An 18,459-nucleotide genomic window follows, 5' to 3' on the forward strand; every position below is an offset into this window, starting at 1 on the left:
TCCATACCCTATTGGGAAATGTTTTCCTTTCTCCTACTCTTTCAGACAGGGTTAGGTTTACAGGGTTGGCGGGGGGGCAGGGAGGGAGGACACGAGCCCAGTGCTTTAGGCTTGTCAGCTTATGGGGAAAAAAATATTGCAATCTAGCAAAATACCTATCGCACAAACCTAGGCTGACACTTCAGTGCAGTACTGAGGGAGTGCTGCATTGTTGGAGGTGCTGTCTTTTGGGATGAGACATTAAACTGAGATCCCATCTGCCTGTTCAGATGGACTTAAAAGATCCCGTAGCTCTGTTTGAAAAAGAGCAGGAGAATTCTTCTGGTCTGCTGGCAAACATTTAATCTCAACCAAGACCACCAATAACTGGTTATTCATCTCATTTACTGTTTGTGGGACCTTGCTGTGTATGCCTTGGCTGTCACATTTGCCTACATTACAACAGTGACTAACTTCTAAAGTAATTCATTGGCTGTGAAGTGCTTTGGAACATCCTGAGGACATGAAAGGTTCTATACAAGTGCAAATTCTTTCTTACCTTCTTCTGTTCTTATGATGTCATAGTCAACCAACCACAAGACAGAAAGATGATCAGGTGATAGGTGTAAACCAGATACAACTCATTAGTTTCACATTGGGATTCTCAAACACAAAACCTGAACAATTAATCACCCAATCAAAATCCAAAAATGGCATCAGCTGATGTCATATCATTATGACACAATCTGTAATATCACCAGCTGTTAAATTACATCACAATTAGAACTCAAATCAACAGAGATACTTTACACATTGTGCTCTTGTGACTCCTTCAACCCCCAGCTTAGTCAGTGTTTCAAGGCACGTGCACTCCGAGTTCAGTGTTCATGCCTCGAATCCGTTTCTCTCTCACGTACATGTTTCTGTGTAAAACATTGTTTGCCCCCTTTCCACCGCCATGGTTGAACTGAACCACGCAAACAAAGGAAGATCACAAGTCCGAACCCTGATCTGCGCTGTGTTAGCTGATCTTAGCTAAGTTGGTGGTGGAGACATTAGAATTGGCCTCAGCGCCAAAGGACTAGGAGAGGAGGAATAAATGACCAATATTTACTGCTGCTGATTGATTCCCAATGTTTCCTGCTGGGAAGTGCAAGTGTGTTAAATCACTGGCAAACAAATAATGGGATTTAGAAGATTATACACTATAAAGTGCCATGTCACTCCAACTGTTTCCATCACTACCTCATGAGTTATGTCAACTGCAAAACCAGCAGCTTATGCTCTATAAACCACCGATCCCTGGTGCATATTCTGTGTATGCAATATAACTGATCAGCAAAACAGAAACTTTCTCAAGCCTTACTTTAGCTCTTGCTTTGTTTTCCCTTATCGGCACAGAGCAAAGACAGGCTGTGAAATACACAGCGAAAGGGGACTGAAATAAGTGGCTCAGGGGGTGGGCACATGGGCGGGCGGGCGAGGGGTGCGGTGGGGGGAGAAGCAAAACATTTTCAAACTCTATTATAACACTGTTTAAATAAAGAATACACTTTGGAAGTGAAGAGTTTACAAGAATAAAAATCAGTCCCTTGCCACATGCTGCTGAACGTAAAGCACAAGTCCACGTGCCACAAGGATTGTGTAAATCACGATAAATGCCCCAGAGCTGATACAAACTGAAAATTCAAACGTACTGTATTATTGTATAGAACTTGCAATGTAACCCTTAGATGTAAAAGCCGTTGTTTCTTGTTCACTCCTCCTCTCCTAAACTCATTGCCCGTGCTAGATTCCACAAGCACCAGCCACCTTCTGATATCTCTCCTAAATAGCCATTCTTCATGCATGAGTCGGCACAGTGAGCGTTGGCGGGCCAGTCAACCACAGGGAGCATCATAGCCATGGCCGATCTATGATCACCCAGCATCCTACGTACACGCTTTCCAGCAGGGGCCACGATAGCAATCACGAGCAGGAATGTTGGCTGATTTTTCTTCTCCTTCCTCCAGCTCAGGGCACTGAGGCCAATTGTGGTACATAGAATCAGAAGTAGGCCATTCAGCCCCTCGAGCCTGTTCCGACATTCAATGAGATCATGGCTGACCTGTGACCTAACTCCATACGCCCGCCTTAGCCCCATATCCCTTAATACCTTTGGTTAACAAAAATCTAGCAATCTCAGATTTAAAATTAACAATTGTGCTAGCTGTTTGCGGAAGAGAATTCCAAACTTCTACCACCCTTTGCGTGTAGAAGTGTTTCCTGACTTCACTCCTGAAAGTCCTGGCTCTAATTTTTAGACTATGTCCCCTAGCCCTAGACTCCCCAACCAGCGGAAGAAGTTTCTCTCTATCTACCCTATCAGTTCCCCTTAATATCGTGAACATTTTGATTAAATCACCTCTTAATCATCTAAATTCCGGGGAATACAACCCTAGTTTGTGTAATCTCTCCTCCTAATTTAATCCTTGGAGTCCGGGTATCATTCTAGTAAATCTACGCTGCACTCCCTCCAAGGCCAATATATCCATCCTAAGGTGCGGTGCCCAGAACTGAACACAGTGCTGCCACGCTGGGTCAGGCCAGCTAACAGCACAGACAAGGGCTCAAATCGTGAGCCTACCTGGTCCATTTGGCTGTGTGCAAGACTGAGCAGTGCATTTACAAACTCAACCATTGGGGAAAGTGTGGTGGCAATTTTTTAACATCAGAGGTGTAAACAATAGACCCGTAATTTCTTTGGAGCTCCTCCCGCTGTAACTTTGCTGGAAATTTAGCCATGTAAACAAGGTTTCCGCTGCACCTGGCAAAATCACAGTTGCATCTCAGGAAATTCCGGGCTATTGTTATCAAATTGTAATATAGAACTACAAAGGCAATCATTTTCTAAATGATTTTTCCCTTGTGGAGGCCGATACACCTCACTGGGCCTAACAATGCTCCGTTGGACTCCCTCCCACTCCTGGCTCAGAGTCCCTGCCCCCATTCTATAACTTACTTTTGTAAAGGGCGGACAGAAGGAAACTCCCAGAAATGGTGGAGGCTTGGCATAAGTGGGTCTGTGCCATTTTCCTGGCGGCTCTGCCGTTCTCCCCACTAGGATTACAACGGGAGACTGGTGAACCCCGGGGTGAAATTTCAGGCCCCGTTACCTGATGCAGTGTGTTAGAAGCAGGACAAAAGCCATTCTCGACCCACGACATAGTTGTGAGCCTGACATGGTGGAAATGTTACTTTTTTCACATGGCCGCAATGTTTGTGTTCATCAAGGTGAGGGATATCGTTGTAAAAACAAAAAGGGAACACTCTTTCTTTTCACCTTTGCCTCTCAGTGTTAGCATCAAGCATTCCAGGTCAGAATAAATGCTGGGGAGCAAAACGTTTAGGGCACAGTACCACTGCTATAGTGATTAGTTCATTTAATGCTACTGGTAATGAAATCAATGTATAAGGGCTTGCTCTAAGCTGGTTGGATGGAAGGAAGCACAACAACTGGCATTTAACAACAATAAGTTGCATTTATATAGCGCCTCAGTTTAGAAAAGACGTCCCCAGGCACTTCACAGAGGCGCAATCAAGACAAAAGTAGACGCCAAGGCAAAGAAGGAGATGTTAGGAGAGATGCCCAATAGCTTGATCAAAGAGGTGGGTTTTAAGGAGGATTCTCAAAGAGGGAGAGGGAGGTGAAGAGGTGGAGGGGTTTAAGGAGGGAATTCCAGAGCATGGGGCCTAGATAGCTGAAGGCACGGCCGCCAATGGTGGGGCGAAGTAAGGGAGGAATCCACAAAAGGCTAGAGTCAGAGGAACAAAGAGGTTTGCGAGGTTGTAGGGCTGGAGGAGGTTGCAGAAATAGGGAGGGGCGAGGCCATGAAAGGATTTAAACATGAGGATGAGGATTTTAAATTTGAGACGTTACTGTAGTTGGAAGAAAAGTTCTGTACAGTGTTGCCAACTTCCACTAAAGCTCTGGTTACTCTGTTTCAACAATATACCTTAACACTAAGATCAGAATAGCAGCCCCAAATGTACCAATATGACACTTCCTTTTCTCACACCAGCCATCTTCTCTGAGAGCAACACCGATTTAGTGCCAATTTATGCCAAAGTGAGGTTAACGTTCTGACGTGGCCCAAACCCACGAGGAACTAAGTTAAGGCTGTTTCAAATTTATATCATGTAGAACCCTTGAAGCTGTTAGAGACAGAGAAGACTGCACCTTTTGCCTGGCTGGATTCGAACCCCGGTCCCAAAGGGGTTCCAACTCAATGTTTAGAGAAATAAGGAATCAAGGAAGTTGAGTTAAAGCACACCTGGAGTAATAGGCCAAATTTATTAGGTCATCAAATTTGCCAAAAGGTATAGAAACATCAGAAGGCAAATATTGTTCAGGGCACATCATCGACCTTTAAAGAGATATTAAGGAAAATCAGTCTGGTTTAATTGGTAAAAAGGAAGACTCAGGAACGTCTCATGCCCTTTCATGGCCTCTGATCTGCGGGAAATCGGAGCTAGTGACACCAATAGATCGGTGAAGCCCTGAGACATACTCCAGTAAGTTGATTCAAGAGACAGGCCTCTCGAGTCTGGTGCGGGCACATAAATCCTGCGACAGCACCCTATTGTCCACCCCAAATGGAGAAGTTCCAATTAGAGGCATTTACAACACCTGACGTTCACTCTCAACACTTAATTTAGGTGACCCTGGAAACTTTGGCAAGGGTCAGTTCTCATGCAGTTGGGTAGGAGGTAGCCACACTTCCAGCCGGGATTGATTGCATCCTGTTGGGAAAACCTGGCCTTTAGTGTCTACTTGTCCGTTGTCTAACGACTATTTTCTTTGGAGTGGGGGGATAAGCAAGGCCTCTTTGGGGTTGAGTTGATTCAAAGATGAAGTACCTCATGATGGAAGATTGAAACCAAGTTAACCCTCTGTGCCAGACTCAGTAATGCAATACCTTAGCCAGGCAGGTTTTCCATACTCCTGTACAATGTTGATTATTGGCCAAACAGACTGGGACCCAAAAGGATGGATTTGTCTTTGGAGATTGGGGTTCTTGCTACTCAACTTCAAATAACCCTTCAAGTCAATGTCCTAACGGGTAGAGTGATCCTAGTTAGACAAGCAAAAAGAAAAAAAGAACTTGCATTTATATAGCGCCTTTCATAACCTCAGGATGTCCCAAAGTGCTTTACAGCCAAAGAAGTGTAGTCACTGTTGTAATGTAGGAAACGCAGCAGCCAATTTGCGGACAGCAAGGTCCCACAAACAGCAATGAGATATTAATCAGATATTCTGTTTTTTATCAATGTTGGTTGAGGGATAAATATTGGCCAGGTCACCAGGAAGAACTCCCCTGCTCTTCTTCGAATAGTGCCATGGGATCTTTTACGTCCGCCCACGAGGGTAGACAGGGCCTTGGTTTACCACCTCCGACAGTGCAGCACTCCCTCGGTACTGCACTGAAGTATCAGCCTAGATTACATGCTTAGGTCTCTGGAGTGGGACAGGAACTCATAACTGTCTGACTTAGAGTCAAGAGTGCAGCCCACTGAGCCACAACTGACACTTAGCAAGAAGCTTATCAATGTTCTGTGTTCATACATCTTTGAAATCAATCTTTCTTGCGATCCCCAATGGCTCGGAGATTATCCAGTCTTTAGTCGAGCCATACAGACCGGGAAGGTCACGGGTTTGATCGTTTCCCTAATCTGTGCTGTTAGTCAGCCTCAGCACGGGCAGTGGTGGTGGTAATGTCTCAGTTGGCTTCAGCATCTCAAGTGAGAGAGGGGAAAATTAGCCAGGGCTCCGGCTCCTGATCATTACCTTGGCAACTCTGCTGGAAGTAAACGCACGTGCATATCAGGTGAGAAAGAATCAGACTTGGCAGCAATGCCCCCCTCCTACAGTCAATCCTCCTGGCATTCGTTGTACGGCTCATAACATGAATAATGGTCACTTGTGTGAGGCACTAGGGGGCACCAGGCACTCACTAAGCCATCATCCAACAAGGAGTCAACAGCTTCAAGGAGAGGTGAGGGGAAAGGAGAACAGTGACAAGCAAAAAGAGTGGCTGTGTTCTAGGGCCCACACGTAGCATACAGTGTTATGGCACCACAATTATCTAAAAGTCTTACATTTTATATCAAAACAGCAGGTGTAGAAAGGAAGCAAAACAACAAATAAAGACTGCGCCCTGGAACAGATTGCCTGCGCTTGATGGCAGTTGATGAGCCAGCATTGGACAGATTGCTGAGGATTTGAGTAACTGGCGTGTTCAAATGTTAACACTGTGAGGGGGAGTCTTAAACCCTTCCCCCTCACCCACCCAGCGGAAATTGAGCGATAACTTGTCCACTGGCTTCCCGCCCAAACCCATCGGGGTCCTCTAAACACGTAGATCGGGCTCCGATTCCATCATCGGACTAGGGTTACCAACCTCTCCGGGAATTAAGGATTAATCTCCAGGACACTGCTGCAAGTAAACTAGGAGACATTTAAGTGTTTCCTTTTCATTTTCTTTGAACACTTTCATTATTAGTTCTAAAAATATTGGGGATGGGATAAAAGGCTGTTTGACTAACGGTCAAGAATCATCCAATGGGGTAACCAAGAGGTTGGTTCCTTTCTAGTTAGTGCACTGAGTATGGTCGTGTCGGGTCACCTATGGGTGGGGGGGGTGGGGGGGGTGCAGGGCAGGAGGTCATGTGATGAAGCCTCCTGGAATTCATCCAACCAGAGTTGGCAACCCTAAATCTGGCGCCAGAGCGGGGAAGCAGTAGTGGCTTCCTCATGAGGCCAAAGCTGTTGGGAAGTGGGTCCAGGGCCAGAAGAGGTCCAGAAAGATTTTTTTTTTTAAATAAGTTTAAAAATAAAAAATAAGTTTCCCTGTGGGCCAGAAGGAGCAGGAATGCTCCCCCGGGCCACACAAGGAAACCTTGGGCCTCCCCAGCCCCGGGCTTTCCCCCACCCCTGACCGCGATGCTTATCGGACTCCCCTCCTGAAGAATTACCTTAGTGTCAGGGACAGTTCCCTCTGGTCCACACCGGCCGCCACTTCCCACCAACTTCCAGGCGGTTTTGGTCGGGAGGTCGGCCAGCGGGATGATAATGAGACCTGGCCGCTAAGCTCGGCTAGGCCTCGCTGCTGCCACTCCCGCTCACCAGGCCACGTTCCTGCCCAGGACCTAAAACTGACCCGCATTACTGGCTCAATGGGTAGCTCTGTGGCTTCTGAGTTAGAAGGTCATGGGTTCAAGTCCCACTCCAGAGATTTGAGCACATTAATCTAGATTGGCACTTCAGTGCAGTACTGAGGGAGTGCTACACTGTCGGAGGTGCCGTCTTTTGGATGAGACGTTAAACTGAGGCCCCGTCTGCCTTCTCAGGTGGACGTAAAAGACCCCATGGCACTATTCGAAGAGCAGTGGAGTCCTGGTATCCTGGCCAATATGTATCCCTCAACAAACCACACAAACATTATCTGGTCATTATTTCATTGCTGTTTGTGGGATCTTGCTGTGCACAAATTGGCTTCCGCGTTTCCTACAGTACAACAGTGACTACACTTCAAAAATGTACTTTATTGACTGTAAAGTGATTTGAGACATGCTGAGGTTATGAAAGATGCTATGTATATCAAATTCTTTTCTTAAAAGAAATTATAATAAACAAATCCATAAATTAACCTTAAATCTATGTCGTATCAGTTGCAGGTCACAGTCTACCATTGCCCCAGCTGAAGTCAGTTTAATGATTTACTTCTTTTAGCGAGCATCAACATTTATAAATCACAAAATGACATTTAACAACTAAAGTTCTGTTAAAGTCCTGCTTTTCTTCTATACAGTGTTCTCATTATTAGTTGTGCTAGTACAAAATGCTCACATTTTACTGTATAAATGTTACTGACAACACAAGCTGTGATTCTCCCAAGCAGGGTTCGGATATTACTGGGTGGTTGTATTTTCTTCATTTGATGTTTGATTGGATCCAGGAGGTGTTCTTGTCAGTGGTCGGAAAAAATAAATCAAAATTTGGACATTTGCATCATCTGAACAAATGCCTCAGTTTCCAACACAGTGATGTAGTGTCTGTTTTTCACTGAATAGAAAATTTAGTTCAGTTTGCATGTGTTAATTATACTTCTGTCTGCTTCCTGTTTGCTGCGTGCATAAATGTTTCCTTGGTAATAACACCATTTACAGATCGCTGTAAGTGTGCATATGAGATATTGGCTGAGGACAGGGCTCAGTTGTGACGCCTCTGTTGCATGCCCTGCTGGCACTAACTGTTTAGTCTCATTCATTGACCTGAGATATATACTGTAACCTGTAACATACCAAAACTCAAGAAAGCCTATTGTACTTTGCTAAAACTCAATAAGAAGCTGTGATGGTGACCTGCACATGTTTACAGCACACGTTACACATTGTTCCTACAATAGCACCGTTCAGTGTATGACTCCCTCTGATGTATAGGACCAGGGTGAAGGCTGCATTGATTTTGGGCTGTGCCATGAACTGCATGGATGTACCTCTGCTAGACACATGGACCAAAACGTCAAAGGGCATGGAAAATCAAGGAGGGCAACCAAAAGAGAAAGGAGGTGCCAGTCACCATTATGGCCACTCGAAGGGATGCGATTTTGGCGACTCTTTGAGCAATCAGCAGGTCTCTCTGAAACTGGTATTTGGTGACCGAGTACAGTTTGATATTGAGAGTTATCATAATTAAAAGGGTGGTAAGATTGGCAGTGACAATACCAACGCCACTGACTGTAGAAGCGATCTCAGTCTGTACTGTGTGGGATATAAACAGAAATAGGTAGGAGTAAAACCAGGTAAATAGTAAAACAAGAGTAGTTTTTGCTGGAGTGATTGTCCGGGAGTAACAGAAAGGTTTAATTACTGTTACATAACGGTCAACCTTTGCTGCCAGGATGTGCAGAAAAGCCTCCCCCATCAGCTTATACAGGATCTTGAAAGTTCAGTTTCTTGACGGCTCATTATCTTTAATGTAAGTTCGGTGCAATACTAGCTGGTGCCAGCCCAGAGATCACCCGGGCAGATATTCAGCAAGTATAGGGATGGGTTCAGATTTTGCACTGGCCTAATCAATGCAATTGGCCGCTATCACTTCTCCATTCAAGGCATCAATCAGGCACGTAAAATGTGAATGAAAGTGGGACCATTCGGGTTCTGTCTGGTGTCTCGCTCCACTGAGAATGTTCAGGCTACAGCACAGGGAGAAATGGAAAAGAATAGTCAGCCTGGGGCTTATAGACAACAAAAAAATGATCCTGCTGCGTTTAAATGATGTCAATATATTCCAGAGTGGCACAGTGTTCAGAGGTATGGGACAAGGAGTGTACAACGTAGGGTAATTGACAGGGCAGAGCAGATAAATCCCTGAGGAATACAGTCTACAGACACTTTCCCTTATGATATTATTCAACAACTAAAATTAAAGATAGCAACAGATAAAATCTTGAAAATTCATCAGAAAAAATGACTCGCATTTATTTAATGTCCTATCAGTTCTTTCACATACAGTGAATCACTTGGAAGTGTAGTGGCTGTTATTATGTAACAAAGGGAATTAAAGGTGTTCTCATCACTTCATCAGAAGCGAAGCTCAATCAGTGCTTGCATGTCAGATTGGCTCAATTAGCAGCATTCTCACCTCTTGCTAAGTAAGTAATGGGTTCAAGCCCCATATCAGGGGTCTTGGTTCAGTATTGCACTGGAACGCTGCATTGTCCCAGGCGCCGTCCTTCAGATGAGATGCTAAACCTGAGGTCCAATTCAGGTGGACTGTGCGATTTGAAGAAGAGCAGGGGAGGGGTCATTTCACCTTCGCCGTTTGTGTGATAAGCAGGCGGAGCGGATCACCTGCTCATTATACAATCCGATTTCCATTGAAATGAGAATCGGGCGGGTTCTATAATGGCCGAGTGATCCGCTCAGCCTGTTTACCACCTGAGGGTGAAAATTATCCCCAGCGAGTTCTCCACGTGAATTAACTAGTCATTTGTCTCATTTATAGGCACAAAATGGCTGCCATCTTTGCCTACCGAACAACCATCATTGTATTCAGAAGTAATTCATTTATATGTGAAATCCAATAAGGAGCTATACAAATGCATGTTTCTTTCTTAAATGGTTTATATCGATGGGTTTGAAACCATTCTGTGTGAGGGACCCTCGTATGGACCCATTGTCCTAGAATTTACAAAAATACATAATGCAACGTGATTTGTGATTTGTGTCATGTTTCAGTTTTTATTTACCTAATTGGAGAATTAACTAAAGCTACAGCAGTGTTTATAATCATTAATATACGTTCTTAAGTTAACACCTCCATTTTGTGATTCTGTGATTTATTGTCAATTCAACTGGTATTAACCCCATAATGATGGAGAACGCTGAAGTGATGCTTTCATCAAACCAGTGCTGAAAGTGTTGAAGTGCGATATTTCTGTTTGCTGCTGAAACTTCAAACAGCAAATCCACGAGCACTGTTTCATCAGAGTTTTCTGTCTGAAATTTAAGGTGCTGGATTATGCCCAACGGGAAGAACACAATAGTGATGGTGTTACTGTGAGGCTCTTGTCCTGAAAGACCAAGAGCTATTTCTTGAGTCCTAGCCATTTAAACACATCGTCAGGGACAACAGATTACCTCAACCATCGAGAATCCTTTAAACACTCCGTGAAATCCATTGTCAATTTCATGATATAGCCACCCCCAGTACTGGGACCGCTCCTTGTCCGTTGCTACAGTTTCAATTATGCTTGCATGGAGGGTAAAGGCCAACACAGACTCACTGGGCCAAATGGCCTGTTTCCGTATTGTAACTTCTATGTATTTTGAGTATTTTAGGCCCCCAAGCTGGAATTGCTGCCCATTACGAATACTCAGCCACCAATAAAAAAAAAGATAATAAATAGTCTTCTGTTTTTATGAGTTTAACTTCATGAATGTTGCTATTCATAGTCATATCTTCCATTATTGCCTTCTGTCCCCCTCCAATCTCATTCTTTCTAAGGCATTAACTTGTGAAGGGGCACAATTACATGAGTACCATTGGCCTTCTGGTACACCACCCACATGGCTATTCTTAATGCGTGAATATAGACAGTCAGCATGGGCAGGTTATTCAGCTATCGGAGGGCATCAACATCCACACTATCCGGCAGGGCTCACTGGATAGCAACCAGGGTTGGAAATGCTGGCTAATTTCTCCCCTGCCAAGCCCGGGGGCACTGAGGCCATCTGACACCCCAGCTCAGCCCAGCTACATCAGCCCATTCTGAGGATTGAACTGGGACCTTTCTCATCTAGTATGGCTCAGTTGAACAGTGGCTTTGCCAGCAAGGCCAAGAGGGAAGCTTGCTAACAGTTTTTGTTTCATTACAACCAACCACTGCCCTGGCAGCCATTGAATTATGCTGTGGACCTTGCATCAAATTAGAGTAAGTTGGAGTTTGAGTTGAAAAAGAAATGAATAGTTTATGTGAAAGAAAGGATTAAAAATGCTCGAATGAATTTATATAATATGCTTGAAAAAATACAGTTGATGCCCCCCCGAAATTTTTTTACCCTTTTAATTAGAGGCATTTCTGTTGTATGCTATGGAAAAACTTGACTATGCAGCATATTTGGTAAAATTGCTTTTGCTTGTTTAATGAGGTTGCTCATGTTAACAAAACTCCCTGTTCCCACTAAATGACAAGCCATTGTTGTATGACGCTGCTAAATTTATCACTGTTTTGAAATCAGTAAGGTTGCAGGAGGTTTGCATGCAAGTACTGAGTTTCCTTCATCATTATACACAGTACTGACTGTTGTCTGCCCATGTCTGCTGCACATGTACAAGATCAGCAGATTAGAGGAGAGAAAAATCAGCATTGCAAATGCCTATGGCATAATGGCTATTTAAGTATTCTCCTTTACAGTCATGCACTCTCTCTACCTCACTTGTTGGGCCATGCACACAGACATATGTAAATGGAAGACAGGTAAAGACTGGCTGGTCCATCGAGCCTGTCTCATATTGTCATGGTGCAACTGAGCATCAGGACCTCCATCACCCCCCACTCACCAGCGGCCACACCATCACCTGGGAGAAGCTAAAAACCAGAGAGAAAACCCCAGGCCATTTAAGGAGGAAGAAATCTGGGACGTTCCTCTCCGACCCCAGAAGATGAACAAAACAAGTGCCAGCAGACCAAGTGACCGTGAGACACATCTCCCAATGACCCCCACCTGCCTTTTGTCAGTTGCGATATTGGCCACAGTTAGGAACCCATCCAGCTCCTTTTTGAACACTTGCCCCAAATCCGTACTCACTGCATGAGCCGGCAACTTGATACAGAGGTCAATTACCCTCTACAAAAACAAAAGCTCCGTGACTTCTAACCCAGTTCTATGCTTGTGTTACTTATATATGCGTTCCCATGTCCTACCTGACCTATCTAACTCAAATAGTCTAGCCATATGGCCACACGCAAATCCCTTCATTATTTTAAAGGCTGCAATCAATTCTTCTTGCAGTCTACGCTTCTCTAAAGTAAAAATACCCAGCTCTCTAAGCCTAGCGTGGTAACCAAGGGCCTTTAAGCAAGTTATCAGCCCTGTGGCCCTCCCCTGAATCTATTCTACAGCCTCCATATCTCCTACCACGAGAGGGGACTAAAACCAGACACAATATTCTGGATGAGACCCAACCAAGGACTTACACTAGAATAGTATAGTGCTTTTAGTTTTGCATTGGATTGTCCTAGCAATGCAACCTAATACTCTATTTGCTTTTGCTATAGCCTCATGGCACTGATCACCAAGCCGACCCACAGGTAGGTCCTGGGAGTGGTGGGGGTGCGGAGGTGAAGCAGAGTGGGGGCCGAGCCTGGGCTGCCAGCAGCCCGCAGTATTTTTGGAGAGTCAGGAGGAAAACATGGCCGTGGGTTGAATTCCTGCCCATTGAAAAAATTTTCCACCTCAGTCCTCGGACTGTACGGAATTAATTAGATGTCAGCCAGACCAGTGATTGGGGTGGGAGTGGGGGGGGTGATGATATCAGTACCCCCAGGCTAGGGAAGGGGAGAAAAATCAGCCAGGGTTCCCCCTCCTAATTACTATTCAGTGACTCCTGTAGAAAGTGTTCAAGTGAAGATGCCAGGCAAGCAGAGGATTGTACTCACCTGTGAGGAAACTCACGATCTAGAATGGTCTCTTTGGAGAGATACCCATGGAACTGCACTCCAGTAAAGGTCAGCGCCTTCAGGGCAGCAGGTGAGAAACAGGGAGGAAAAAAATCGAGGGTAAATCCAGTCATCCTGCGTGGCCAGTGGGGAGCCGAGTTCAGAGAACGCACAGCACTAACACTGCCGAGTTCAGAGAATGCACAGCACTAACATTGCCGAGTTCAGAGAACGCACAGCACTAACACTGCCGAGTTCAGAGAACGCACAGCACTAACACTGCTGAGTTCAGAGAATGCACAGCACTAACACTACCGAGTTCAGAGAACGCACAGCACTAACACTGCCGAGTTCAGAGAACGCACAGCACTAACACTGCCGAGTTCAGAGAACGCACAGCACTAACACTGCCGAGTTCAGAGAACGCACAGCACTAACACTGCCGAGTTCAGAGAACGCACAGCACTAACACTACCAAGTTCTGGGAACGCACAGCACTAACACGACCGAGTTCTGGGAACGCACAGCACTAACACTGCCGAGTTCAGAGAACGCACAGCACTAACACTGCCGAGTTCAGAGAACGCACAGCGCTAACACTACCGAGTTCTGGGAATGCACAGCACTAACACTGCCGAGTTCAGAGAACGCACAGCACTAACACTGCCGAGTTCAGAGAACGCACAGCACTAACACTGCCGAGTTCAGAGAACGCACAGCACTAACACTGCCGAGTTCAGAGAACGCACAGCACTAACACGACCGAGTTCTGGGAACGCACAGCACTAACACTACCGAGTTCAGAGAACGCACAGCACTAACACTGCCGAGTTCAGAGAACGCACAGCGCTAACACGACCGAGTTCAGGGAATGCACAGCACTAACACTACCGAGTTCAGGGAACGCACAGCACTAACACTACCGAGTTCAGAGAACGCACAGCGCTAACACTACCGAGTTCAGGGAATGCACAGCACTAACACTGCCGAGTTCAGAGAACGCACAGCACTAACACTACCGAGTTCAGGGAACGCACAGCACTAACACGACCGAGTTCTGGGAACGCACAGCACTAACACTACCGAGTTCTGGGAACGCACAGCACTAACACTACCGAGTTCTGGGAACGCACAGCACTAACACTACTGAGTTCAGGGAATGCACAGCACTAACACTACCGAGTTCAGGGAACGCACAGCACTAACACTATTGAGTTCAGAGAACGCACAGCACTAACACTGCCGAGTTCAGGGAACGCACAGCACTAACACTGCCGAGTTCAGGGAACGCACAGCACTAACACTACTGAGTTCTGGGAATGCACAGCACTAACACTACCAAGTTCAGAGAACAAACAGCACTAACACTACTGAGTTCTGGGAACGCACAGCACTAACACTACCAAGTTCAGAGAACAAACAGCACTAACACTGCCGAGTTCAGAGAACGCACAGCACTAACACTACCGAGTTCAGAGAACGCACAGCGCTAACACTACCGAGTTCAGAGAACGCGCAGCGCTGACACTGCCGAGTTCAGAGAACGCACAGCGCTAACACTACCGAGTTCAGAGAACGCACAGCACTAACACTGCCGAGTTCAGAGAATGCACAGCACTAACATTGCCGAGTTCAGAGAACGCACAGCACTAACACTGCCGAGTTCAGAGAACGCACAGCACTAACACTGCTGAGTTCAGAGAATGCACAGCACTAACACTACCGAGTTCAGAGAACGCACAGCACTAACACTGCCGAGTTCAGAGAACGCACAGCACTAACACTGCCGAGTTCAGAGAACGCACAGCACTAACACTGCCGAGTTCAGAGAACGCACAGCACTAACACTGCCGAGTTCAGAGAACGCACAGCACTAACACTACCAAGTTCTGGGAACGCACAGCACTAACACGACCGAGTTCTGGGAACGCACAGCACTAACACTGCCGAGTTCAGAGAACGCACAGCACTAACACTGCCGAGTTCAGAGAACGCACAGCGCTAACACTACCGAGTTCTGGGAATGCACAGCACTAACACTGCCGAGTTCAGAGAACGCACAGCACTAACACTGCCGAGTTCAGAGAACGCACAGCACTAACACTGCCGAGTTCAGAGAACGCACAGCACTAACACTGCCGAGTTCAGAGAACGCACAGCACTAACACGACCGAGTTCTGGGAACGCACAGCACTAACACTACCGAGTTCAGAGAACGCACAGCACTAACACTGCCGAGTTCAGAGAACGCACAGCGCTAACACGACCGAGTTCAGGGAATGCACAGCACTAACACTGCCGAGTTCAGAGAACGCACAGCACTAACACTACCGAGTTCAGAGAACGCACAGCGCTAACACTACCGAGTTCAGGGAATGCACAGCACTAACACTGCCGAGTTCAGAGAACGCACAGCACTAACACTACCGAGTTCAGGGAACGCACAGCACTAACACGACCGAGTTCTGGGAACGCACAGCACTAACACTACCGAGTTCTGGGAACGCACAGCACTAACACTACCGAGTTCTGGGAACGCACAGCACTAACACTACCGAGTTCAGAGAACGCACAGCACTAACACTGCCGAGTTCAGAGAACGCACAGCGCTAACACGACCGAGTTCAGGGAATGCACAGCACTAACACTGCCGAGTTCAGAGAACGCACAGCACTAACACGACCGAGTTCTGGGAACGCACAGCACTAACACTACCGAGTTCAGAGAACGCACAGCACTAACACTGCCGAGTTCAGAGAACGCACAGCGCTAACACGACCGAGTTCAGGGAATGCACAGCACTAACACTGCCGAGTTCAGAGAACGCACAGCACTAACACTACCGAGTTCAGAGAACGCACAGCGCTAACACTACCGAGTTCAGGGAATGCACAGCACTAACACTGCCGAGTTCAGAGAACGCACAGCACTAACACTACCGAGTTCAGGGAACGCACAGCACTAACACGACCGAGTTCTGGGAACGCACAGCACTAACACTACCGAGTTCTGGGAACGCACAGCACTAACACTACCGAGTTCTGGGAACGCACAGCACTAACACTACTGAGTTCAGGGAATGCACAGCACTAACACTACCGAGTTCAGGGAACGCACAGCACTAACACTACTGAGTTCAGAGAACGCACAGCACTAACACTGCCGAGTTCAGGGAACGCACAGCACTAACACTGCCGAGTTCAGGGAACGCACAGCACTAACACTACTGAGTTCTGGGAACGCACAGCACTAACACTACCAAGTTCAGAGAACAAACAGCACTAACACTACTGAGTTCTGGGAACGCACAGCACTAACACTACCAAGTTCAGAGAACAAACAGCACTAACACTGCCGAGTTCAGAGAACGCACAGCACTAACACTACCGAGTTCAGAGAACGCACAGCGCTAACACTACCGAGTTCAGAGAACGCGCAGCGCTGACACTGCCGAGTTCAGAGAACGCACAGCGCTAACACTACCGAGTTCAGAGAATGCACAGCACTAACACTGCCGAGTTCAGAGAACGCACAGCACTAACACTGCCGAGTTCAGAGAACGCACAGCACTAACACTACCGAGTTCAGAGAACGCACAGCGCTAACACTGCCGAGTTCAGAGAACGCACAGCACTAACACTGCCGAGTTCAGAGAACGCACAGCACTAACACTGCCGAGTTCAGAGAACGCACAGCACTAACACTGCCGAGTTCAGAGAACGCACAGCGCTAACACTGCCGAGTTCAGAGAACGCACAGCGCTAACACTGCCGAGTTCAGATAGGAAGGGGTGAGGCCATGGATGGATTTCAACATGGCGGAGAATTTTAAAATCAAGGTGTTGGTGCACCGGGAGCCAATGTGGGTCAGCGAGCACGTGGGTGAACGAGATTTGCTGCGAGTTAGGATACAGGGCAGCAGCGTTTTGGACGAGCTCAAGTATATTGAGTATGGAAGATGGGAGGCCAGCCAGGAGAGCATTGGAATAGTCGAGTCTGGAAGTGACAAAGGCGAGAATGAGGCTTTCAACAGCAGATGGACTGAGGCAAGGGCTGAAACGGGCAATATTGTGGAGGTGGAAGTGGGTGGTCTTTGTGATGAAGAGGATATGGGATCGGAAGCTTAGCTCAGGGTCAATTAGGATGCCGAGGTTGCGAACTGTCTGTTACAGCCTGTTTTCTAGATGTTACTGGCTCTTTATGCACCGAGCTCTATAATGAGCTTTTGTAATTCATAACATTGACTTGTGTATTACAAATTGCAACCAGTTAGCCTACATTATTGTTCACTGAGACTAAGAGGTAATAGCAGCCAACAAAAAACTTTATCTCCGGTCCCATTTTTATATTTTGGGGTACTAAATAAATATTGCATAAACACCACTTCTGACATGCTCTGAATGTCCATAGGTTGATTAAAGTTCCAGTGAATATTAATACTGGAAGCAAGAACTCCAGTGTTATAAATGTCTGCAATTAGTCCAGGTCATTAATTACTCATCAATTGTTTGGAACATTGCAAATAATGATTTAAACGAGACAGTTGAGTGACCTGATGGGGATCATTCGGGTGTTAATGTGAAATCACTAATAAATATTGGTAATGTTATGCCACTGCTTGTACATCATCCAATCAAAATCCAACCATCGAAGCATGCAGTATCTTACTATTATGATTCCATAAATAAAATCAACACTACTTAACACTGTGTCATCACAATTGGATTGTTAATCATCTGATGTATTCTGTGTGTTGCAATTGGTTAAAGTAGTTTCATGTCATAATTCATCATGGTTTCTTCAGGTTTTTTTAAAGGCACACACAGCGCATCCATCTAATAGTTAATGCACAGAGTACATGCATTGAATATTCTGCATGTACTTCTGAATTTCATATTTCAAAAAGACATTTTTAAAACTGTTGAAGTGTGGTATTATATCAATATATGTAAGATTTGTAACGTCAAGATATGTAAGGTTATGCACAAAATTTATGTCTTGTATTATTAAAGGCTTTGGGCTATTTAGCTTCTATTCATTTTCCAAATTTTTGAAGAGTTGGGGAGAAGGAAGAAAGAACTTGCATTTATATAGTCCTTTTCATGTCCTTCGATTATCCCAAAGCACCTTACAGCCAATGAATTATTTTTGAAGTGTAGTCACTGTTGTAATGTAGGCAAACTCAGCAGCCAATTTGCGCTCAGCAAATTCCCACAAGCAGCAATAAGCTGCTGACCAGTTAATGTGCTTTGGTAATTTCAGTTGAGGAATAGATG

Source organism: Heptranchias perlo, chromosome 25, assembly GCF_035084215.1.
Source record: "Heptranchias perlo isolate sHepPer1 chromosome 25, sHepPer1.hap1, whole genome shotgun sequence".
NCBI classification, from domain to species: domain Eukaryota; kingdom Metazoa; phylum Chordata; class Chondrichthyes; order Hexanchiformes; family Hexanchidae; genus Heptranchias; species Heptranchias perlo.